Source organism: Tachypleus tridentatus, chromosome 13, assembly GCF_004210375.1.
Source record: "Tachypleus tridentatus isolate NWPU-2018 chromosome 13, ASM421037v1, whole genome shotgun sequence".
Lineage (NCBI taxonomy): Eukaryota > Metazoa > Arthropoda > Merostomata > Xiphosura > Limulidae > Tachypleus > Tachypleus tridentatus.
Window position 1 is genome coordinate 9,609,337 of NC_134837.1, and position 27,799 is coordinate 9,637,135.

Consider the following 27,799-nt stretch of genomic DNA (forward strand, 5'->3'; position numbering starts at 1 on the left):
CCAAAATAAGCATCTGCATATACGTTCCAAAATAAGTACCTGTGCGCGCAACTAACAAATTATGAACACACGCGCACATGTAATAAACTAAGCACCTTCTCGCGCATGTACTAAAATAAGCACTTGCATGCGAAACTCAAAACAAGCACCTGCGTATACATGTGCCAGTATAAGCACCTACGTTCGCATGTACCTAAATAAGCACTTGCGCGCGCATCTTTCAATTTATGCACATGCGCGCACATGTAAGAATATTAAGAACCTGCGTGCGCAAGTACGAAAAGAACCTACGCGCGGATCTACCAATTCGTACATATACAAGCACATGTAGGAAAATAAGCTTCTGCGTGTCAATGTACAAATTTACGCACAAAATCAGCACCTTCGCGCTCATGTAGGGAAATAAGCATGTGCGTGCGCACCTACCAATGAACGGAAATGGACGCGTATCTATCAATTTACCAACTAGCGCGCATGTTATAAAATAAGCATTGGCTCGCGCATTTACCAAAATGACAAACTGCACGATCATGTACCAAAATAAGCACCCGTGCGCCCATCTACGAAAATAAATACCTGCGAGGTAATGTATGAATATACGCACCTGCGCGCACATATATATGAAAATAACCATCTGCAAACACGTGTATCAAAATAAGCATCTATTAATTTATGCGCATACACGAAAATAAACACCTGCGTGCTCAGTTGTATTTTACTGTTTTTGTATTCACTTGTGGATGAATTTTAGATTAATGTATTAACACACAGATATTTGTTACAGTTAAACATCGCTATTGGCATGACTTTCTTGGAATTGGTTTCAGTTCTATCTGCAGATGAGGTACAGATGTAAATTTATTGGGCTTTAGATTTACATGCACCGCTAGTGATCGTTTTTCTCTCCAATATAACACTGTTCAAAGGAACAATACAACCAGTGATAAATAAATTTGGACAGTTTTTCTGACATCTTCCGCCAGTGTCATGTCATTCACTTTGGTGGAGAATTGTTCTTTTCCTCCTGTTATTTCCAGTTCTCCCAGGAGATCTGTAGTAAGTTTCTCAATATAGACACCGAGTTGATATATCCACAGTTAAGATGCCTTGCTTATAGCTTTGTCCTTATTCAAACATGGGAAAATTATATAATTCCTGTCATCAGTGCTCATACTTTAGTAAGTTAGATATTTATGTCATCTGAGTTACTTTAGATGAATTGAAAGTTAGTTACTGATTGCTAATTTGTTTTTTCTGGGTAAACTTAATTGTCTTAGATGTTCATTACTATTACTATTATAATCCTAATTTTTATAAGTGCAGGAGTTAATCATGTGTCCTTGTTAATTTAGACATTAATTATTAATGTGTTTTTTTAGGTAATTCTGGTCAATTTGCACATTCTTTATTATTCCATACTTTGTGGACTAGATACAATTAGATGGTTTGTCCATAAGATATTTATCAGTATTTTGTTAACGAGTATACTTTAATAGTTTCTACATTACACAGCTTTACTACTTGTAATATTTCATTTATTCTGTTTGATTGTTTTGCATCATTGTTAACTGTATATCTTATTATCCTAATTTTCATCAGTGGGACTTAAAATCTTTTGACTTGTTATGTATTCATTTATTTCCCATGGCTAAACTTGATTTTGGCTACTTCAACGTTTGTGATACTAGAAACCTAATTTAATCCCAGTAATCTACACTTTATTGTTCTGCCCAATAGTGTCCACTTTATTGATAGCTGTTTGCAACTTTAAGTCGAATTCTCAAATTCAAGACCCAACCATTCAGACTAACCTTGGCTCTAAGTTTGTGGAGGTACAAACTTTTTTCTGACTCTGAGTCTTTGCACACTTCATTCTGTGGATTATTGGCTCCTGCTTACTTCCATCCATTTGAAGTCCAGAGACCACACTACTCTAACAAGATGCACTATTAAATAGGATTCCTCATGATAGAGAGAAGTCTCTTCTTACTCTTCTCAATACCTCATTCAGTGATGAGTTCTTTTCAACCTCAGTAAAGTTTAGCTTCCTCTTTCATCTTCATGTTTGGAATGAATAATTCTCACATCCATCACCTTCCAATCTCTGATCTACCATGGAGTGTTCACTCCATACCACCTTTACTGAGGTTGTTAAGCTTTGTCCCACTTTCCTCTACTTCAGCTGGGATGGTGGTTGTTATGGTGCATTACAACATCTTCAAAGTGGTCACTTATATCATAGAGCCAGTGGTACCAATTCCAGGTCTCTGTGCTCATGGTCACCACATTATGATTGTAGCTTTCCATTTTCCTGGCTCCCTAAATTTCGTGTTAAATTGATTATATTCTTCCAAGTTTCTCCTCATGGAGTGGCCCCTCATTTCGTGAGTGTCAACACTTCCTACCTACATGTATGGCTTTAGTCAGTTCCATTGTCTAAGCCCAGTCTCTGGTTGAATGTGTTACATTTTTCCTTTCCTGATTCATCAAGCCTTTGTCCATGTCTATTACCACAGATAATATATCTTTTGAATTTTGGCTCTTTCTCCTTGTTTCTGCACTTCCCACCTTTCCCTATTATTCACCCAGTTGTTAAATAAAGACTTCTCCACTTCGATTGTGTCTAGCTATTGGGTGACTTTATTGATTACCCAACATTTCATCTGGCTTCATTTTTTCCTTTCTTTTCCCTCCTTTTATACTTCTTTGAATTGTTTATTGTGATCTAAATGTGGTTCTAAATGCTCTTTCCTCCATATAAACTTTTGTCTTCATGTTCTATCTACGTGCTTTTCCTAAAGACCTCTTTCCTTCTCATCCTTCCTTGTAGTCATAGTTCAGCTACTTATGTCATTAATGTTACCCACACATTATATCATCCCTCTTATGCCATTCTTTATCCAAACTGGTCCTTCTTCTCTAAGACCTATGCCAAAATTTTAAGTGTTTTTTTACTCTCTCACCTTTTCTTAACCTTCCATTTTTAACCTATATTCCCATTCCAGTCCTGATCAACTTCTTTGTCCAATTCATTCCTTAAGATGATATATGGCATGTACGGTCTCCTTTGGGTTCACAATCCCAACCTTTTATTCCCTGGAACCATTCCATTTCCAATGGCCTTTTCCTTTTATGCTTACTGGTTTGGTTCATCAACTTCTGTTTGAATTTATCTCTGATAGGTTGCCATATCCACAACATCGCATCACATTCATGCCATTACTATGTCTGTTGCTGCATGCCTTCACTGTCCTTTAAAGGAGATTGTTAAAGCTGGGATGTAGACTACTCCTTGTACTTTTGTCATTCATCATCTTCATGATCTCACACATGATCTTCCTACCTTTTCAACTATACACACATTCTTTTGCCTTTGACTGGATAAGTCTTCTCACTTTTTTCGTTTTCCTTCCAGCATTCCTAATCTTCACCAATACTATAAGAATCCTATTCTCCATTGGGTGTCAGCTGGTAAGCTATACATTTCATAAAATTTTAAATGGACAAAAGGAGCTTATTATTTCATCAAGGATGTCCCTTCCAACTCCCAAATATGGTCACCCCTTACTACTCATGTATGCATTCAATCTTTTCTTAAACTCAGTTAAATTTTCTTCCTCAACCACCCTTGAAGACAGCTAATTTCAAAAACGAAATTCCTTGTTTAAAAAGTAATCCTATCTAAATTGTAAATAATTCCAACTCTACCAAAGTTTCAATTTATGCTCCCTTATTCTACTGTTGTCACTGCTAGACATGAAAAAGTTTCAATGATAAATATTATCAATACCCTTAATAAACTCAATCACTTAATCAAGTCCCCTCTGAACTTTTCCTCTCTGGAGAATTCAAGTTCAGATATTTTTAGTCTGTCCTCATAGGACAATCCAGCCATCCCAGGTATCATGTTAGTGTCTCTTCTCTGAATCTTCTCTTACAATTCAATATCTTTCTTGAGGAAGAGATACCAAAACTATATAAAGTACTCTAAATTTGACCTTGAAAATGATCTATACAGTGAAACAACAATACCTCTTCTCTTGTATTCAGTATTTCTATATATACTACTACAAATCCTATTAACCATATTGCTAGCTACAATACACTGCTTAGATGACTTAAGTGAATTTTTCTATCACAACATCATGATTTTTTTTTACGTGCAGTATTTAATATATTCGTATTTAAATTTTAAGAATAATTTGAATTGAGAAAACCTACACACATCACATTTCGAACATGTAAACATCTGCCATGTATTGGCCCAATACATTAAATGATCTAAATCTCCTGGTAAGTCTGCAGTATTTCTGATGCAGTTAGCAACCCCAAACCCTTAATGTCATTTTCAAACTTCAAAATTTCATTACTCATTCCAGAATAAATATCATTAATACTAGTCACAAATAGCAGATAATTCAGTAAAGAGCCCTGAGACACACCACTTGTTAGTATGACCCAGTCAGACCTAATTCCATTTATTACTGTTTTCTATCCAAGTAAACAACATTCCTCCCAGAACCACATATTTAGTTTTTGTAGCAAGATTGTAAGGCATCTTATCATCAGATGCTTCCTGAAAATCAAGGTAAACCAAATCCATGGTATTTCCTTAATTAACTCTTTCAGTGACATCCACAAAGAATGTCACAATATTTGTTAACCGAGACTTTCCCTTGCTGAAAGCATGCTGGCTCTTTCATATTATGTTAATCTGCTTTAAGTGAATTTGTAATGCATCTTTAATTACACACTCCAAACACTTTCCAACTACTGATCTAAGATTAACTGGCCTATATATCTCAGGATGGCTGGTATGAATATTAACACTTTTACTAATAAAGCAGAGAAGAATGTTATAACCTTCTTAGGTCATTTTCAGGTTAATCATACCAGTTGTCCTGAGATACATTTTTACTTTAAGTGGGTTTCTCATCATCAAGAATAACTGGCCTATGATTGCCTGGGAAATGTTTATCACCTTCTTTAAATATTAGACTATCACCAACTTCCAGTTTTCTAATACTCTTCTACTACTCAATGACTTATAAAAAAGTATTAGGTTGTGGTTCATAAACATAATCTTTAAGTTTCTTTAAAACTCTAGGATAAAAGTTGTCTGGTCCAGGGATTTATCAATTTTCATATTTCCCAATTTTAGTCTTACAGTTTCAGAACTTCAAGTGATATATTTTACATTAAGGTTTTCTCATACATTAAGTGCTCTGGTTTGTCCAATAAGTTTAAATTTATTGTGTTTATTTTGTTTATCCCAAATATGATTGCTTAAACTTTACTAAACCATACTGGAACTATCCTGTATTTTATGTATAGAATATGCATGCCATGTATACATATCAATTTTTTACCTTAAGTTCTTACCACATCTGTTCAAGATCACCTGCCAGCTTTTTAACCAAATCTACAGAACTAGATCATGTTTCATTCCATCAAAATTATCTTTACCAAAATTTGGAATTAGGATACAATTTGTCTTCAATTTTACATGTAATAAAATACCAAACCTAATATTTCCATTTCTGCATGTATTTAAAAGCTCACTAACCACAACTCTATCCTACTGACTTTGGAAATTAATATTTAATCTAATATAGATTTCTTTATTCTAGATTCTGTCACCAATTGGTGTTCAAAAGAATTCTGAAAAATTTTCAAAAGCCTATCCCTCTCATTGTCAGATACAAAATTATCCCAATCAATACCCCTAAAATTAAAATATCCCATAATAACATCTTTTCATTGATATCCATTAACACTAACCCAAGCTGACTCAACCTTATTGCTGTTATCTTTAGTATATTCTAACTCAACAGAATATAGTTCACTCCTCACACATAAAGCTACTACTCCCACTTTTTTTTTTCAATATTCTGTATCTAGTAAATAATCTGTAGATTGGTATTTCAAACAAATTTCCTTCATCAAAATTGTTCAAAGTTAACCCAGTCTCACTGATACCCATAATATCAAAATCATCAGCTTTTCCCAGATGGGTATTGATAGATAAAATAATAAACTAATTGGTTGGAACAGGTCCACCTCACATGGGATCATTTCATGATGTTGGAGTAAAATAGATGCCTCTGTTCTCATTAATTACAGTTGCAGAAGGTTGTGTCTCTGCTTCTAGAGGTGAGAGTGGGAGACTTTGTCCAAAAAATATAATATAAATCGAAATTACTCTTCTTTTCTTTCTAGAATGATTTCAAATTGTAATATGAAACTATACTCATAACAGTATACATCCATTTACAATTAAACTTTACTTTTCTCCCCCTTTTGACTACCCTTTGAACTGTAACTACTATTCGTGCCATTATAAGTTGCATCACTTAATATGCATGTAGCTCACATTATGCTATTGAATTACACTACCCATGAGCTACTACCTAGTTGCTTGCATTCTTGTCTTGTAAAACATTTTTATTACATTATTATTACTATTTATTTCACCTAATCTAATCTTAACTAACCTTACAAAATCCCTATTTTTACATTTTAATTACCTTTAGAGTATTGAATAAAGAATAAACAGGAAAAACAAGAAATAAAGTACTTACCCAATTTTTTTTTTTTGGTGTCAAATGTTGATAACACTTAAGCATATTTTTATAGTAATGATAGCAATGAACGAAATATTTTGTTAATTAACTAATGCACCAAAGAACATAGACTAATAACATGCAAAAGGAAGATAAGTTTCTCAAACAATTACAATATTTCTGGCATTTCTACCTATGCAACAAAAGCTGTTACAAATTCATCCAAGTTACCTGTTGTGATTCCCATGGTAACAAAAGTTGTATTGTAAGAGAAACTGACACTTGTCTGTAACTTAATACAAAATGTCATAGGATAGAGATCAAACCTTGATATTCTATTAGTTATAGGTAAAATATAATTCAATGTAAAAGACAACTATTAACAAAAAAGAGGATGTGACAGGTGGGTACAGCAAGAGGGGTCTGATATTCTATGACAGCTTTGTAACCAAACAAAATTGAAAATTATGAAAAATTATGTTTTGTCTGAGCAATCAAGATTTTATAGTGAGTAACTTTAATTTTGTACTTTATGAATGTGTGATGGATAAAACAGATGATAAAAGATGTCTAGAAAAAGTGTCACACTCGGAAAAACGCTGTATTTTGTAAATATTGCCCTGGAGAATTAATATCTTAAAACTTAAAGTATTAAAATATGGATTATTAGTTGAAACTTTACACTCTGTTAATTTATTTAATGATGTCAAAAAAGCACATTAATAAATTTTGAACATAAGACACTAAAACTTTGTTTCATGCACAGTAAAGGATACCCATGGCAAAAGGGTTAAATCTCTAATTCATATTAACAAATTAGAAAACAGAAGTTTATCTAAAACAAACAAGTATAAACAACAAAAATCAAACACAAGTTAAAAGTGATATTAATTTGTGATTGGTCATGGTCCAAAGTTTGTTACATGAAGAATGATTTAAAAACACATGTCTATACAATAGAATGCCAACTGAGAAAGTTAGCATAGTGTTAGAGTGGCAGAAGTAGTCAGAAATGCTAGTAATAAATGACACAATATGATTGATGGAGGGTGGTCACATGATCAGCACATGTTCTGAAATGGTGAGAAAATAAAGGAGTAGAAAAGACTGGTGCACTGATAGCAAACATTTTTATAGCAATGCTTAAAGGGCAAACCAGGACTGAGATAGCTTTGGGTGAGAGGAAGTAATGTTGTTTTGGAAAAAGACATCAGTAGAAAAAGATATTGCAATGGTATAGAGTAATTTGCCACTGCAACCAGAATAGAACAAAAAATAATAATAATACTTTGACAACCACAGAAATCCAAAGGGTGACTTTTAAATTACTGAAATACAAAGTTGATAACTTACCACACAGTAAATGAAAATGTGTGAGGCTAGGACTTGAAATTAATGTTAATGAACAATACAATATATTAATTCAGAATAATAAATATTTCAATGAATAAATGAATCAGGAGTAAAAAGCGACAACAAACGTAATCACAAAATCACTAACATTTAGTAATAATCAGTAATAATATTCTTCATCAATATCTTGTGAACTAACTTGTGAAAGCTCAATGTAAGATTTTCATTCACTTGTTAGATCACAAGATTACAAACCGTGTGACTGTAATTTTCATAATGTACAACATTTATGATATCTGTACAACACCACCAGGGAAAACTGATGTCAGTTTCATATTACATGCATGTGTACTCAAATTAAACATGATCATTTAGAAGGTGAGCTATTATTTTAATGCAATTAAAATTCAGAGATAAGCTGGACAATAGAAGGAATAATAAATGAATGCTAACAAAACCGTAACCAAATATAAAAACATAATTTATTATCTCACAGTGTTGATGAAGCCTCTTTCTTGTAACTTTATTATACAAGCTACATGGTTTTAATTTTGTCACGTGAATAACAGTGTTAAAAAATAAGTCATGACAAATTCACCAAGTCATCTCCAGAAACCACCAAATGTAAATGTTATAAAATTCATATTAAATTATCCCATTCACTTTTCACATTTTTTAAATAAATTCTCTCAATATGATCCAGGTCATTATGACCAATCATGTGACTTCTTTTAGTAATGTAAAATAGTTTTTGATTTAATAATTCAAACTTTCAATATAGTGTGTATACATTCACAACTTCTGTAGTCAAAACTAATTTTATGTTATGCCTTTAGTGAGAATCTTATTCATTTTGCTCCTTCCTCTTGATCTGAAAGGCACTACAAGTAGTAAATAATACAACAAATAAATATATGAAACACAATGATATATCAAATTATTATGACTTTTTGAAAACAGTCCATCTAGTTACACTTCTTTAATTCAGACTGCTGAGATTTAATTAAAATATAAAAGTATGTATATCTTACATTAGATGTAAGACAATTATGGTAAGGTACTCATGATGACTCAATCTTATACTTATTTTATTAATCCATATTCACAATGTTAAAACTTTAAGAAAACATAAATTTTTTATACCAAGCAATCAGAGCCATATTATATTCTCTGAGTACATGTATCTTGACTGTGTAAAAGGATCTGAGAATGGTATCTGTAATAATTAATTTAAACTCAGCTAAGCCAATACAAATTTAACAGGTGATTACAAACTGTTCATTAACAAGTCCCAAAATTGTTTTATAGAAACAGCTGTTTAATATACATAAAGTTTGTTCAATAATAACTGCTATTCAAGTTTGATAACAGCTGATTAGCATGTGTCATTTTTGTTCAACAGGAACTGTTGCTCAGAAGTAGTACCAATTGTATGTGTAAAGTTTGTTAAACAAGAACTGATGTTTACATTTTGTACTAGCTGTTTAGTATGTCTCATATTTACTAAAAAAACTGATGCTTAACTTGGTAGTGGCTGTTTATCTTCTTAAGATTGTGCAACATGAAAAAATATTTAAATTTGGTAAAAACTGTTTGACACATCAATAGACGTTAACGACCTGTTAACAGGATTAAACGTAATGTATTTCTATATCAGTTCCTGTTGAATTGTCAGAAACATGTTAGACTCAACATAGTTCAAGAAAAGCTAACATAAGAATACTAACTTGTCAATAAGAAGTAGTTACACACACCATTATTTCTTTTACAATGATATATATATATATAGATAGATTATTTTTCAACTCTCCTTTCATTAACCACAAAAGGTGTTAATATTACTTGAAAACCATTGTTAGCTACATAACTTAAATGTTTTTTGTTCTTTGCGTTTAAAAAATTTGAACATTAATGAATGATGACTCTGTTTACTAGTGCAATGTTTTTCCAGTTATCTGATGTTCTGAACACAGGGTGAGACCTCTTCTTTCCATTTCATAATAAGATAAATATTTGTTTGAAGTTGCTTTATTTTATTTGCAATGTATGTTTCTTTCAAGTGCCAATTAAAACATCCCTTTACAATTTATAAAATAACTACTATAGAGAACACTACGTTATAGATTTCAAGAAACTTACCATTGGAGGACTACAATATTATCAGTATAAAGTTATTAATAATAAAAATTCAGTTAAAATAAATAAGTTATTACAAGTAAAACACACATTAACACAACCCACATTTCATCATCCTAAACATCTTTCTACAGTTCTACAAGCATCTTCTACTGTTTCCTCAGCCTCTGTTAAACCTTCTAAGGGATCCACATCAGGTTTGGTTTCATACCTTTTGAAGTCAAATAGGTAGCATCAAATCTGCTCACATTACAGAAAGAAACAAACAGTTCATATTAGACATTATCAAAAGAAAAATATTCAAAATTGTAATTTAGCTTCATAAAATTTCCATTCTTGTTTGCAGTTTGATGGATAAAAAGCTTACAAAAACACATGCATAAAATAAATATATAATATTTACTTTCTTTAATAAGACCAAACTTTACTAACCTCTGATGAATATATATTTTGGATATGTACTACATACAAATTAAACATACTTCACAAGCTTATTTCAGATAAAGAATTCCAAAAACTAATGAAGTGTTCTCTTTAGTAGAACAGAATATCACCTCGTCTTTACGGTTAATAGTCTCACTAAATTTTGATATACCTTTTTGGTAATTCAGGTCATGTTTTTTGTTTGTTTGTTGTTTTTTACAAGAAATACAAAGACAGTTAAGTGAAGATACTGAATAACAATATTAACAGAGAATAACTTCTGTCTTTTACAACCAGCTGTTCCAGCAACTGATGTCATTATAACTATTAAATTCAAGACGTGTTCTCTGACACCCTTATACCATTTGAGTTACTAAACACTGAACCCACTGACCTATCTAATGTATGACAGTAAATTAACAGTTTGTAGTATAATAAAGTGTAATTATTTATTGAGACTGTTATTTAAAATGTAACTGTAGATTGGTGGAAAAAATAAGAGCCTTTATAAATGCTGACAACTAATAAAACACAGAGTAATTCAGGAATAAATCATTAACACACTGATTTTATTTTATCTGTGAATCTCTTGACCTCCTTGTAATCTGGAGTTATTTATGCATATCTCTGTCAGTAGAAGCAGATTCAAGTGACAAAAAGTGTGAATTAATAACTGTTCTGCATCTAGTTAAGTAATGTTGTTTACAATACAAAAATGTTGTACCTCTTTCACCTACATAAGGCAAGAATGGAAAAGAGGGATAAGAAACACCATGATGCAGTAAGGGTCAAGTTGACAACTGTATGTATCAAGGTCTTTGCAACCACAACAGGCACACAACAAAGAATTATGACAAGATTATAACTTTGTATGTTTACACCTTTGACATTGGAAACATCTCAGAAGGTAAGGAACATATGACTATATTTTCTAGTAGTAGAAATATCATCTCATGATAGAAGCATGATGATGTGGTGATGTAAATGTCAAAATTAGAACACTGGTCAGTTACATAATTCTGTCTTCAAAAGTGGAGATGTGTCGTAAAACAGAAATTCCTTTGCTAGAGAAACCAGTGAGTATCTCCAACTCTAAAATGTTTTTTTAATAGCTCTCTCAACAATAACTCCTCATGAAGAGTTCAAAATAGCATGGGGGATAACCTCAATAGGAATTTTGACTTCACAAGGAGTTTGCTAAGATGTGGCATAAATGTTTCAATCAAGATGTTTCAAGAACTTAACTTCTTGTCTGACTTGAGAGGGACAGCAAATCCCTTAATCTGTTCTGGACAAAAACATGTGACATTTGCCCTAAGGATTTGACAGTATAGGAATGTAAACTTAGAAACATAGGTTTCTGTACGTAGTCACTTACCAAATAAGGAAAGGAAAAATATTTTGTGCCCTCTGACACTATCAACCCTGGGGTCTCATGAAGGGACATATTACAATACCAACAAGGACACTATACCAATGCCAGGGATTCATGAGCACTGTACCCAAACACCAGCATCAGACAATGTCTACAACACCTGCTCAGAATTCCCAACTCTGATACTCAGTTGACTCTAGACCAAAAGGACTAGGAAACTGACCCTAGAAGGGCCACACATTGAAAGGAACTCATGGCCAAAGTGGTGTGTTGCAGTACTCCAGATACTATTCATCAACCAGGATTCTTTCACCTCTTCACAGGTCTCCATACTCTGCACACGCATGGGCTGATGTTCAGATCCCAAAGGAGGTAAACTAAAAATAAATATCCTTCACTAGAAGTCTCCAAATCACACAGAAGAATCCATCTTGAGAGATTTCCTATTTCAATTTCATTTTGTAACCTTGGTCAACTGATAATGCTATCATAACTGTTACTCTGTTTTTGTGAACTACATTACAATTCTAAATGTCTTATATAATTTTTTAACTTCTTAAACCTATTACATATGTGGCATAACAAACATACCTATAATAAACTTTACAGTCATATTAAACCCTACAAGACATTTTAATTAACTGAAATTTTCTACAGCATATTTCTAAAATAATAAACACGAAGTATGCAAAATAATAAAAGAGAAATATTAACATTGTATAAATTACTTAACAATTAATGTGATGATTTTCAGTGTCTTGAAATTTTTAATAACTTCTAACACAATGTTCATTATTCTATTGTATCATCCAATATCAGTTATTTTAATACAGAGTTTTCCAGCCAAACTTAAAACTCTGAGGTAAGTTCACATTAACACAGATCAGAGATTGCAACTTTTCTTAATGTAACTCTTAGAAAAGAAAAATTATAAAAATTAATAACAATAAAATTAGTTTCAAGTCCTTATTTATAAATATTTACATTTTTATATTGCTATTATAACTCAAAGCCTTCTTCTTTTAACATAAAATATAAACAATAAATTTACATATTCCCTGATAACTGTTACAAAATCCCTCATTCCCAGATCACTTACATGTTCCTTTTCAATCCTCGGGCTAACAATCTTCAACCTGTATCAAAGTGAGGGAAGCAGCAGTGTCCAGTGCATATCATGGAGTACTTCTATACCAAATGTTCCACCATAAAGTTGGCAGTTGTAAGAACTGTTAAAACTGCATAAACACATTGCATCTTTAACAAGTTTCTGATTTGATCAGCATAAGAGGGATGTAATTTTTGTCTTATAACTAGCATAAAAAAGTTAATGGTAATATAGAAATACTGTAAGTACGTAACATTGCATTTCATGCTACAACAATCTGAATGAAAATGTAATGAACTGAAGTATGTATTCAGTCAATATAATTAAATATAGAACATCATCAAAAACAACCATGTACAGTGTAAATGTTTAATATACAACTTCAACCCTTCTATGGTTGTAATTTAAATGTTATGCAGTCTGTTTGCACCCTAACAGTATCTATGAAAATTAGTTGTGGAGAAAATAATTCAACCTACCCTATAAACTAACCTTTGAAGCTTCAGAACTTGATTAAAATAAACTATAAGTAAAATTTGAAAATTCTCGATAAAAAACGATCTTCCTAGTTATAAAGTTTAGCATATTCTGCAAGTCTATAAAGAAACTACACTTCTATAATATTATATATGCAGCTAATTATGGTTGTTTACTACATATTACTGGATCTTTTTTACATAATTATAAAAAAATTTGAGTAATGTCAAGATAAACAAAATGAAAAAATTATCTATTTTTCTAATGACTTGTAACAAGTTCCTTGTTACATATATTTGAACTGCTACATTTCTAGTCATTAAAACACAATGCATGATAACACTACTGCTGAAGTAATTCAGTAAAAAATATGTATTAGATAGTTTCTCACAAAAAGTACACATCAAATGAAAATAAGCTCCAGATCAGTTGTAAAAGCAATAATTTTTAATAATTTAAATACAAAATACATAAGAGTGCATATATCAATACACAACATAATATTTGCACAAGAGCTAATATTAAATTCTTAAAATATTGAATTTCTCTACATTACTCTATTAAGTTGTAGTGACATGATCAGCATCATTTATGAGCAACCTCAATGGTTTATGTGAAAGTATCACTCACAGCATGGTCTTCAGAAAGATCATAAGACCATGCTGTGTAAAAGATATTACAGTATACATATAAATAAAGCCAAGCAAGATCAAGACTTTAATATACTGGAAGCAAATTTTATGAAAAGACAATTTCATTAACTATACAAATAAAGATGTATAAATGTTTGTTGTGATTAATTTTTATAGTACCAAGCTAACAGGATTATGGATATTCATCTCTTCAGTTATTTTCATAATGTATTTTATCTTGTTAAAGTGAAAATTTATGTTAGTATTTTCCTACACTGATAATGTATTTCTGATAGATACCTCCTTACACAAACTAGCTTTCCCTGACTAGTACTGCTCTCTACTGGCTCAAATTTTCAAGACATATCACTAACCCTGTATCTCCTGCTCATGCATGCTTAATGCACAAGATCATGCAGCAGCTCTCTGAATCTGCACTCATTAATCACTTCAAAATCGATCAGAAGACCTACACCATATATCATTGGACATGAGGAGGCAGGGTAGGAAATCCTAGCTTCCCATATGATATCTTACCTCCTAAAACAAAATAAATAAAATCCCACACTGAACTGGTGAAAGTCTAATACAGAAACAGGATGCCCCTAAAAAAAAGTGCTCAAAAAGACCAAAAGGCATGAAATTAAAAGCAAAAACAATGCACCTCAGTGGGAGATAACACCACACCTGATTCAGGTATACTCTTCACTCTTTAATGACACTACTGTGAACTTAAAAGTTTGAAACATGAAGGAATCCCAGAACATGTATAATCAATGAATGGGACTCCTGGGTGTTGAGTGGCTAGGATAGTGATAGTTCAATCTCAAGCAACACCAGACAGTATCTGGAATGCTACATCAGATCTGCAGTAGGTAGAGGAATGCCTACTTTTCTCCTTGAAATGGGAATTCGTAAAGAAGTTGAGCTTCCACATGAGAATCCATCATCACTTGCATGATATCCAACCCAACCAACACCAGGTTTATTTAAAACTGGCACCCAGCAGATTGCATGAAGGTGGAAAGCTCAGGCAAGATGGTATAAACCTGATAGAAACAAGCATAGCACTTTTGGTCTGCAGTACAAGGAAGATAACTGGTTGTAAACAAGTGAGAAAATATGCAGTATCCAGCTACAAACAACACAAGATCTGCCAGGAACTGACATCCAGCCAATGGTAGGAAAAGGAACCACAAAGGTGAGGTGCATCTCCAATCCAAAACCTGTTGGCTACTGGCATTCATCATTCACTCTGCGGTAGGAGGAAGGAAACAAGCCAGCACACGAGAACTTACTTAGCTGTACCATTTCCAACCCTAGATCCAGCAATAGTTAGGAGAAACATCTCAGTCTGAGAGGCAAACTGCAATTATAGATGTTTGATATATACATGACATGGTGGAATGCTTCATTTAAAACCTGGTGACATCTGGGATTGATCATCAGTTCCAAAGTAAGAACGACATCAAGATAGAGAAAAAATATAGCACAGTGCAACAATATAAAATAGATGCAATCTTAAATTGTACATCAGGTCAGTACTAGGAAGTTCCACATGCCATCAAAACATGCATAATGCCACCCCTCTACTCTCAAATAAATGGTGTGATTCATTGCAGGAGAACAGGCCTCCATGATACAACACTCAGGAACTGGTAAGAGCTCTCATACTCCACTATAATAAAGCTTGAAAAAATGAGCATTGGAAACTCAAGAGGACCAAGTAACTGGAAACAGTGTAACAAGCAGCCTTAAAATTCTATATTGAAAAGCAGAGCTACCACATTGATAGGGTATATCAACAAAAACTTGGAGGCATCTGGAATTCTAAATCAGGTCTGCAGTAGGAAAGACTACAATGTAACTGACAACCAGTATTGCCACAGGATGGAGAGTGCTTTCCAAAAATAAAGTATACAGGTCAGACTCCACTTGCCACAGAGTGAAATCCATAATATAAAAACAAAAATATCCCTGAAAAGCCACACATTTTTGAAAAACTGGTAAAATACCAAAATGCAAAAGTTGAACAAAGAGTAAAGAAAAATGAAGTAGCGAGAATAACTGAAAATACAGACAAATCTATGAGCAAAAAATAGGATGTATGTGCAGTACCACTTCCAATTAAGAAGTGATTTGGTGCACATGTTGAAAGAGTGTTGGTTACAATAGGAGTTATGTCAAGCTTCCATTAGTGAAAAGCTGCTCCATGATCATTTGAATATGCAGAAGCAGGATATTAAAGGATAATGGCATATGTTAAACATTTGTGCTGATAGAGAGCAATACTAGTCAAGAAAAGGTATTCTGTGAGTGAAGGTAAAATATCTTATCAAAATAATATATTCTTCTCACTGTTTATGACCAAAATACAGTTGATATAGTACTATTTTTTATATAAATAAATATACTTATTTTAACATCTACACTTGTTTCCATACAGCACTACACAGTTTACAAACAAAAATGTTACATAGCTAGTATATGTAAGTGAACTAGTTACCAACAAGCAAATACTGTACAGTTGTAAAGTTTTACTGTAGTAATGAAATTAATTTAAAACTACTCATTTATAGTTTTGATACATAAAATAAAGATTACTGAGAAATAAAGACAATATATAAATTAGCTATGATTGTTCAATTAATACACTAAATCTCCTGGCTAAAGATCTATAAATACAGAATATTAAAGAACATACACTGAAATAATGAAATAATTTATAAATAACCACACAGCTACTGCTGCATATGAAGAAGGTGGTAGTTCTATATTTGCCATGTCACAGATGTCCACTGAATTACAGTGGCAGATTACTTGAAACCATATTTGAGCTCATTAGCTTTATTAATTGTATTTTGAGATAAGGCACAACAACATTATACAATGCTACATTAAAGATATGTTCAAAATATCAAAGCACATTGCTGTTACATTAAATAAGGTTCAGAATGATGAATACAATATTGGTAAAGATTTGGACAGTAAGATGCTTGACAGTTATGCAAAGGAAAAATTGAAAAATGTAAATGGAGCTCTTATATTCATTACTTAGTCAATAAATTGCAACTAATTTACAAGGGAAACAACTGAGCTTCAAAGAGAAGAAAATAACAAGTGAGAAATTTCCAAATGTTGTTGCAACAATTTTAAAATATAAGGTAAAATGTTCACCCTTTCTGAAACAAGTTTCATAAACCACCACTGCAGTTTAATCACTTTGTACAATGGAAGTCCCAAAACCAGATCTTATATATTTCTATTTGCAGTTTTGCAGGTACAGCTTATAACCATAACCTCTCTGGTGCATTAGTGTTTTCATCATTTGGAATGATCCATCCAAAGTGAGAGACCAGGGTAAGAGAAGTAATCTTCACTTACAAATGTTGCAATAAAAAGCCAATAAAAAAGGATGAATAAAATTTTTTGTTTAAATAATGGTAAAACTGTTCTAATTTTTATGGTGAAATAAAACTCATTATAAATGAATTCATTTGCTTACAGAAACAGATCTAGGTATTCTGGTTGATCAGTATGAAGTCGTTTTAGTAATGAGCCATTCCTGCAGATTAGGTTGGCAAGGCAAAATAGGAGTTTTTGGTACTGCGTGATTTCATCACCATCTTCAATGATGATATTTCACTCTGTTGGCTGCTTTAAAAAGGATTGTAGTATAAACTTAAATTTTGTTGCACACAATTCCACTTTAAACCTTATAAGTTAAGATCAAGGCAAAACAAGTTATGAACCAGTGTTTAAAGAAGAGCTTTACCTAACAAGTGTTTGACCACTAATAGCAGAAATTGTTTGCACAGTGGCCTAAAATTCTAGAGCTGTATGGTCACTAATACTATACACTGTACTGATAGAATGAAGTACCCTCACCAATGTTTCTCCAACAAAACCAGTGTCAATTTTCCTTGCTTCAAAATGATTGCAATTCTTTTCTATCTCTGCACCAAGCAAATTTATAAGTGTTTGTTTGCATCTTTTAAACTGTTTTGTTTATAAAATCTCCTTAAGATTGTTATTATAAGCTTCTCTGTATCTTGTGCTAAAAGTAAAAGTATAACTCTGTTTAATATATAATTAAGTGTTCTAAAGGCTTGGCAACAGAAATGAAACAAGCAAGCTTAGCATGAAGCAGTTTATCTCAACAGGCCAACTTACCTGTTTCTCCGAGATTCAGTTACAGATATGTAAAAGTTAACTGCTGGAAGCATGTCTATTGCACTTTCAACAACAGCAACACTGTCAAGCCACTGATGACAGCAACAGGACATTTGGGTATAGTCCACTTCCTGTAACCATGGTGAAACTGTTTCTTCTCACTGGAATGTCAAGGAAGAAGGTATGAAGACTATTTATATCCAATCCTGAATCTTTCAAACCTGCTTTCAATCTGTGAATTGTTTAAAGTACTCTCAGTTTAAGACAAACAAAACTTACCACTTTCAGAACAAAGTTGTTACTTTGATTTACTACAGACATGTTTACTGTTCAAGTAATGACTAGCTCCTGATAGTTCAGTGATATGTTTATGGCTCATAAAATGAAAATAATAAAACATGTTTTGATACCTACAATTAGAAAAGAATGTATACTGTGTAACTTTGTGCATTAATTAAAAGTCAAAAACTAATGCAATTACATTGACATTGTATCAGTCAGTAATAACCCATGAGATTAATAATGCAAATATGACTAATTAATTCACAAAACATAACAAAACGATTCCTTTTGACAACCAAGATGTTCATTTTCAACAGAGGTAATAAAATGTTTCCCGTGTCTTTTACCTTTAAGTTCAAGTTGGTCCAATAGGGTCAACATTCTCTAACAGTTATGAAATATAAAATTAAAAGCTGATTAGAAGAAGAAGAAAAAAAACTAAAATAATGTTCCATTGCAAATCAATTTCAATGCCCTCACTTTTTTGGTTTTTTTTGTATATTTTTAAATATTTCTTTGGATTTTCAATTTTGTTCAAATTTAATTTTGTGTGAAAACGTGTAATGCTAAGGCCAATTTTTCAAACACGTTTGAATGGCAGTAGCCTTCTCAAGAGTTTGGCTTGCACAATAGAATGTATCCTTGTGTGTGTAGTGTACATGGAATATTTAAACCAAATGTGGACTTTCTCTTCTATACAAATAATCTAGCTTAAGCCTAGATTGAAATATGTTAAATGCACATAATCAAAACTTTATAAAATCATGTGTTTATAAAAAAAAAAAAGAGAGAGAGAAACAGAGGACCTTCAAGAACTTTCAGAATATTGGCTTGATCATTTGACCTCTTCTTAACTCCAGTGGCTCAGTAGTAAGTATGAAGGCTTATAACACTAAAATTTTAGTTTTAATGCCTGTGATGAACATGGAATGAATAATCTGTTGGAGAGATTTGTGCTTAACCACAAATAAACACTCAACCCTCTCATCCTGGATATGCTCCTGTTCTTGTTCCTTTAACTGAAAGGGATTGTTTTGTTTGACCAACATAAGCATAATTACAAGAAAAGGAATGAAATAAATAGCCAACTTGTTATAAGTGTCTACTTGACCTTTCTCTTTGCTATGTTCATTTTAATGTTTGTTCATTGGATTTTAATTTGTTTCGATGTTATTCCATTTTAAACAGCCTATTTCTGATTTGTTATTAAGGAACACTGTGGAATCTTTATATAACAATCACTGCTTAATTCCTCTGCAGTTATTTGCCCTATTTATTACTGTTCAGTTTTAATGTTTGCAAAACAGCAATATTTTTGGAGTACTTCAATTTATCATGGGAGATATATATACAGGTGGATACTTTTTGGTTTACAATAGTGTTGTTTATAACTTGCCATATGACTACATGTAACCAAAACACTGGAAAAAAAGAAAGTATGGTTATAACATTTTTAAAAGAAGTGTATGCCTGAATGAACTGAATTTAATTTTTCATAACAATATTCAATATCATAGTCTCTAGACTCTACATATAAGGATGCCCAAAGTACTCAAAAGGCATATTACAAATATACATGTCAAAAGTCAACAATGAAAATAGTTTTATTTCAAAAGATGATTGTCATTTACTTTCATTTATTTCTTTACCCAACAACATTGAAATGAAACATGTTGCATTCCTTTCAAATACTTAAGTAATCAACATTATTTTGTTTCCTGTGGTTGACTCTTAGTATCATAAAAGTGGTTTTGCAATATACCTTTTGTTTTACTTTAAATAACATAAACCTGGTTATATTTTATCTCCAACATTTAATAAACAAACCATTATCACATGTGGACGTCTTTTAATTTATGATTACTCAAGTCTATCTTGCAGTCAACATCACTGTCCTTTCATTTGGAGTCTACTGGTTGTTTGTAAGTAAATACTGATATGAACATTGTAGCCAAAAACTTGTTTAATGCAAAGAATACTCTAGTAAAACTTTCAGCCAGAAATTATCTTACCATCTTTTAATTATTTAGACATATTTGCTGCATAATCACTTAAAAGTGCAATGACTAATTTATTATCAACTTATATATGAATATTAGAAATTATATTTTGGTTACAAATTGCAAAAAATCTAATTTGCAAAGGATGGGACAAAAACTATCAGTTCTGAGCTGAGCATCTGAGTTGTTTGAAGACACTGATCAAATGTGGAAACAGTTTAAGTATTCAAGATAAACATATTCATTAAAGAAAGACTTATATCTGATGATTATGATATGGCCGAATTATTAAATTCTGCTTTATGAACAGTTTGATAAAAGATGATTTATAACAAAGTTTGGAATTTTCTTGAATATAGCAAAAATTGACCATGAAGTTACAAATTTTCCATGTAAGAACTTTTTTTTTATCTTCTATATTATGGTAACAAAATATGCTCCATCTGTGACATTTAAAATGTCTAAGGTGAAAATTCTCAGTATTTTGATATAAATACATTATCTTTAGACAAGGACACCCCGTAAAAACACTTTTCAGCAATTCAGTGACAAGGCCTTATGTCAATTGTTATTCCTAAAAAGTATTATATATCAATTATTATCCCAAAAACTATTATAAAAATTTGCTCTGTCCACAATGCACCTTTATGTTATATGTAGTTTAAATTTTTATAAATGTTTCTTTGTAAGTCATAAATGCTGTGCCAATGTTTATAACAGAACAATTATTATGTCACAAAAACTATCAAACATATTTTTTGCATTTTGATATTTCAATACAGTAGTCAAATATATAGTTTATGTAAATTATGACTGAGAAAGTAATAAATTTGCTTTGCCTATAAAAAGACTCATCAAAGTATGATGCAGTAAAACAAATTTTATCATATGAATTACAGAGTTAGGTATAACTTGCACAAATCATGTGAAATAATACATGTTTTTTATTTTCCTTTCATCAGTCTGGTGTTCTGCTTTCAAAAGAGGAAAGCCATTATTAAATATTCATAAACAGGTAAAAGTAAAAATTCAATTACTTTCCATTGGAGCCACAAACTTGATTAAAACATTCCATAGTAATGTTTGTTTGAGAAACCAGAAACTTTTATTCCTATGCTTGATTAAACATTGTTTATACAACACACACCTTCCCAATTTTAAACATTATTGTTTTGAGAAAGACAAAAAAAAAGTTATTTAGCCACAAATTTCTTAATTTTACCTAATATTTTAAAAGTGGTGATAAAAAGATTTTTAAAATAAGCAAGTTAAATAGTGAAACTTATAACATCTATAATAAATAATACACCTATACAAAATGTATAGGTACACTACTTAAAGGCTGTCACATAAATGAACTGTTCACATTTTACTGTGTTGTACTGCTGCTACAAAGAGCATTAAACTTACAGCTCATGTTACATCAAGAAGAGAAAAATGGATAAACTTCATTATCTATATCTTCTCTACGACACACTATGGCTCCCATACTTGTGGACCTCAAAAGAGATGGGAAGGCCCAGCAGGTGGCCTGATTCTATGTGTTTATTAAAATTTAACAAATTTGTTATAATTGAGGTTTATGTTAAGTAACCATGTAGAACGTGTAAATGTGTTTACAGAACAGACATTTGATAATAACAATATTTTTGTAGGTGTTGTAAGTTTGGCTATTAACACTTTTTTATCATCACATTTAAAATATTAAGGAAAAAGTAAGAAATTTGTGGCAATATAACTGTCTTATTTTACTTTATTAAAATAAAAAAATAAACAATAAAAATAATATGGGAAGGTGGATATTGTGTAGACTAAAGACTTAATCAAGCACAGGGATAAAAGTTTCTGACTTCTCAAACAAATATCATTATGGGAAGTTTTAAACAAGTTTGTGGCTCTAATGGAATGTAATTGAATTTTTACATTTACCCATTTATGAATTTTTAATAATGACATCCTTGTTTTGAAAGTAGAACAATAGATAAATATAAGGAAAATATCAGCTTGAAAAACAGATTTTATTCAATATGATTTTTACAAGTTACATTCTGCTATCATCTTCTATTGTATAATAATTATTCTACTACATTACTTAGCACAGTAGTTATTACTGATAAATATTTAAAATATATAAATTAAATAGTCAAAATGTTAGTTGCTGAATAGTAAAACCTCATGCTCTTTCCAGAAGCAAAAGAATAAAAGAATTTGACCATGTACCAAGAAAATTTCAAACATTTGCACCATGTTGATGATGAAGATGAAATTAACTCAAGTTGGCATTTGATACAGAAACACTTATTATGAGAAAATGACTTTTTAGAGGTTAGTAAAAGTACTTGATAAAATATAAGCAACATTTTTATGCCATGCTTATTTTCTCTGTCAACACCAAATGTTATCCTGTATTTTTTCAGGTATGAATTTATCAAATATTTAATTTAAAATTATTACCACAGACCCAATCAAGAGGTATAAGTATCTACTTTAGTTTTATGAAGAGAAAATTGAAAAGAATAATTATACTGTTGATTTGGAATGGATATTCAGTAACACAATAATTCCAGAAAACATTATGATGCAGTAGTATAACTGGATGAAATGTACCAATTACAAAACCAATACCAAAGCTAGCTGGAAAAAAAAAAGTTATTCAAAGATGCACTGTGGACAGAACAACTTTTTTTGACAATGGTTTCTTGGGAATAAATTTTGACATCAGAACTTGCCAGTTTATTGTTGAAAATTTTTTATCAATGTTTTTAATCAAAACTAATGTATTTACATTAAAATATTAGGAACTTTTGATTTTGACACTTCAAATGTTACAGATGGAGCAGATTTCATGACCATAATCTAAAATAATGCATTGCATAAAAGACTGCAATGACAGTATCATCAACCAATTTTTGTTACATGAAATAAAATTATAAACTTTGTCATATGATGGTACATAACATCTCTTACCAGACTTTCCACAAAGCATAATACAACAATGCAACTGTGTTTTTTTGAAGTTAAGCACAAAGCAACACAGTGGGCTAACTATGCTCTGCTAACTCAAATTGCAGAGTTATAAATCTGCATACATATCACTACACCACTAGAGTGTGGCAGATATCTCCTAATAGGTCCTACTTCCATCCCTACATTTGTTTACCCTTGATGTATTGAAATAAATCCTCATTGTTAATTGTTGCATATTCAGCTAACCCATTTTCTTTCATACATCCTGTTTTATACTTGGGCCTGCTATGGCCAGTTGGTCAGGGAGCTTGATTTGCAATCTTAAGGTCACTGGTTTTAATCTCTGTTCCACCAAATATACTTGTCCTTTCAGCAGTGAAGGCATTATAATATGAAAGTCAAACTCACTATTCAATGACAAAAGAGTAGCCCAAGAGTTGGCAGTGGGTGGATATGACAACTAATGCACCTAGACCTCTTGTAGCTTTAAGTGAACTTTCAAATAAAATGAACCAATCTTTGATATCTTCCTCTTCTGTTTGATCAATTATCTTCATCTTTTACAATTTTTTCCCTGCTGAGACAGCTGTTAGTCCTTGGATCTATATTGCTAAAACAAATAGTTTAATTCCCCTCAGAAGACACAGCAATTAGCCCAATGTAGCCTTGTTATGATAAAACACAATTTTATCATCTTATAATTTTCTTATCATAACATCCAATTTAAATTTCTTAAATTTGTTATACTTTTCTTGAATTTTATCCCTTATACCTTTTTGACATAACTCTGTTTTTTTGCCTGCAGCCACTTTTTTTTGTCTTTCTATAAGGAATATATTTATCTTTAACATTTAAACATTTTCCACTTATAATCAGTGTTTCCAAATAACTCAGATGCTAAATGCACAACTGTCAATTCTTTTCTCATACCTTCCAAATTGGGTTTTTTGCAATTTGTAACCATTTCTGATCTCTATATTCAAGTTGCTAACCAATTAATTTTTACACACTAAGTACTTATGTTTCAATAATTGAAAAAAAAAGGAAAACAGTAATTTTAATTAGTCAATTACCTTTACGAGTTGTGATAGACATACATGAATCCATACAACCTTAATTAATTTAACATGATGGGAAATCATAATGACAATATTTAAAATACTAAAAACAACTAAAAACAGTAATGAATGGAAACACTAAGTCTGATTAGTTGATTAATGACATTATACTTTTGATTAAACAACTTAATTACCCAGCTCTACTGATAAGATAATTTCAGACTGAAAGTTTCACTTCAGTATTCTCTGTATGAAACTAGTTTTTAACTGTAAAGTTCATATCCATATTTTCTTACAAACAACCAGTAAGCTCCAAATGAAAGGGTATTGATGTTGATTAGAAGATACACCCATGAGATCATAGTTTAAAAACAGGTCTATGTGTGATGATGGTTTGTTTGTTAATTGTTGGGGATAAAATATAATCAGATTTATGTCATGTAAAATAAAACAAAAACCTGTATTTTGCAAAATAACTTCCATATTGCCAAGAGTCAACCTTGGAAAATAAATTATGTTGATCATCTAGCTAATCAGAACTACTGTTACATTGAAATAAACTTCTATTACATGCTATAACTTCCAATAGCCTGAAACTGAGTAAAATGATAAGTTAGAAGATAAATAAATGTCAGTATGTATCCAATCTATGATACTTTCCAAGAATGATACAGTTTCTTTTTTAAAAACAAATACATTTGAAAAAACAATGATACAATTTACAATAATGGATATTACATACAATGATCTATGTATAAAAGTTTTAAGAACTTACAAACAATATTGAGTCTTCTATCTAGACTGGAACTTCCCTGATATCTCACTGAGGATTCATGACAAGTGAATTAATTTTGAGTTGGCATAGAGACAATTCAATTAATTCTGTTCTTTTTTCGTGAAAATACAATTGTCCAACATGAATTCACTGAAGTCAAATGGTTTGTAATTTTTCAAATCTGTAAATGCTCCTAGTCAGTTATCCGAAGTTAATAAGCATTATAACAATTGGTTATAGCTTTCAGGGTTTTCAGCAAACCAACCATAACAAACCCACAATATATACTGTCTTATGGCACATTGTATTCCTTGTATATAATTATAGCTGTGAGGGGATTCTCAAGTTCAGCTTATGCATCAACACAGATGATACACCAATGTTTACATTCACACACATAAATTGTTTATTTTAAGTTCAAAAAATTTCTACGGTGTTGGTGGATATGCATGAATTTTGCAATACTGATTTAACAGTACAAATTATGTGCACTTCTAAATATAAATTTAACTTAAACATCAATATTAAGTAGATATGTGATGATAAATTCATCACACTTAAGAGGGCAAAACCACATGAAAAGAATGTTAGGAAACAAAAATTCTCTAATTGAGGTGTAATATATATTATAACATTTGTCATTTATTACCATACTTATGCACTGACAGTACAAAAGAAGTCACTAATTGATATATTTTGCTGATTCACACACCAGCTAACAACAGTTGCTTTCTGACATATTTGTTGGAATTAAATTAACCTCAATATTTTGTTTCCTCGTGTAGAAAGACGTTTGTGTTTAAAAACAACTCACTGTGATAAAATTTGCTATACCTTTTTGTAAGGAAACAGACAACTGACAGGTTGTTGTCATGATTTTACAGAATACCTGAGGAACTGGAGAGCAGAGCATAATGGATGAGATAGGCTTATGAGACCATAAAACATATTCATATGCAATAACAGATTGTTTGTTAAATGTAGAAAATAAAAGATAATCAGATTTATATCAAGTAAAACAAAACGTGTTCCAAAACAACTTCCACATTGCCAAGAGTCAGCTGCATGAAAGAAAATAATGTTGATTGTGTACAATATTTATAATATTAACAATGAAACAATATCTTAGCAACACAGATAATTAGGAGGCATTTTCCATAACGTTCAAGTTACTACTGCAAACAAACTTTTAAGATATAGAGACGATGAAGTTCTTTTTGAAAACATTGATTTTTATAGCATTATATGCTGTAATAATCGCAATGCCTGGACACATAAAACTTAAAACCTGAAAGTATTGTACTTGGCGCCCATAGGTGTTTCCGTGTGCCCCTGACAGCTATAGGATCAAAAGTTATACCTTTGAAGATAAAAGATAATCAGATTTATATCAAGTAAAACAAAACGTATTCCAAAACAACTTCCACATTGCCAAGAGTCAGCTGCAAGAAAGAAAATAATGTTGATTGTGTACAATATTTATAATATTAACAATGAAACAATATCTTAGCAACACAGATAATTAGGAGGCATTTTCCATAACGTTCAAGTTACTACTGCAAGCAAACTTTTAAGATATAGAGACGATGAAGTTCTTTTTGAAAACATTGATTTTTATAGCATTATATGCTGTAATAATCGCAATGCCTGTACACATAAAACTTAAACCTGAAAATATTGTACTTGGCGCCCATAGGTGTTTCCGTGTGCCCCTGACAGCTATGGGATCAAAAGTTACACCTTTGATGTTTTCAAGTATTATTGGTTTGGCCCATGCGGTGTAATAGCAACAGATGATGATAAAATTCGGGTAAACAAAGCCACGGGTGATTTAATTATTTATAAATTTGATTTTTCTGATACCGGTGTTTACAAGTGCGTTATTGAATACTCAAGAAACTTGGATATAAAAGCACACAAACCAATTTTCATCACTCATTTCTTGGAAGGTAAATGCTTATAAGAATCGATTTTGGTAGTGCTTAGAAGTTTAAAAAAAAACTTCAAATTATGAATCGGATTCCATCCATTTTTACTACAATTTATGTAAAGTGTTATAAGTTCGATATATATTTAAGTATTGTACATTAATTTTCCAAAATCCATGAAATCACCTTTCCAACTACCTACATACTGCTCACCACCATTGTTTCCGCGTTAAGCCTGAGGTGTGAAAATGTTGAAAATCAAACTCGTCTGCAGATATAAATTTATTATTACGAAATAATTTTTGGTTTATTATTATTATATACAATAACTAAATACATACATTGATATGAATAAATTTAATCAAAAGCATAACACAATTAATGAAATTACACATTCCGTGAAGTCAGAAAACGAGATAACCTTATGTTTGAAATTTGTTTTGTTGTTTTCTTTACAAGTCTTGTTTTTTGTTTGTTTTTTTGGAATTTCGCACAAAGCTACTCGAGGGCTATCTGTGCTAGCCGTCCCTAATTTTGTAGTGTAAGACT

General features: G+C 31.5%; 1 long non-coding RNA gene across 12 annotated transcripts; it reads right to left on the reverse strand.

Annotated features, from left to right (window-relative positions):
- Nucleotides 1-8,379: 8,379 nt before the first annotated feature.
- Nucleotides 8,380-27,514, reverse strand: LOC143237476 (uncharacterized). Of its 12 annotated transcripts, none has more exons than XR_013020096.1 (5): nucleotides 25,323-27,501; nucleotides 18,241-18,401; nucleotides 12,950-13,088; nucleotides 10,158-10,263; nucleotides 8,380-8,797 (listed from the first exon to the last, which is right to left on the reverse strand). It is a non-coding gene; the product is annotated as an uncharacterized LOC143237476 (long non-coding RNA). The 12 variants fall into 12 exon arrangements; XR_013020087.1 differs by having other exon boundaries at nucleotides 10,158-10,292; nucleotides 25,323-27,498; XR_013020089.1 differs by having other exon boundaries at nucleotides 8,380-10,292; nucleotides 25,323-25,370; nucleotides 27,437-27,464.
- Between the last annotated feature and the right edge of the window lie 285 nt (nucleotides 27,515-27,799).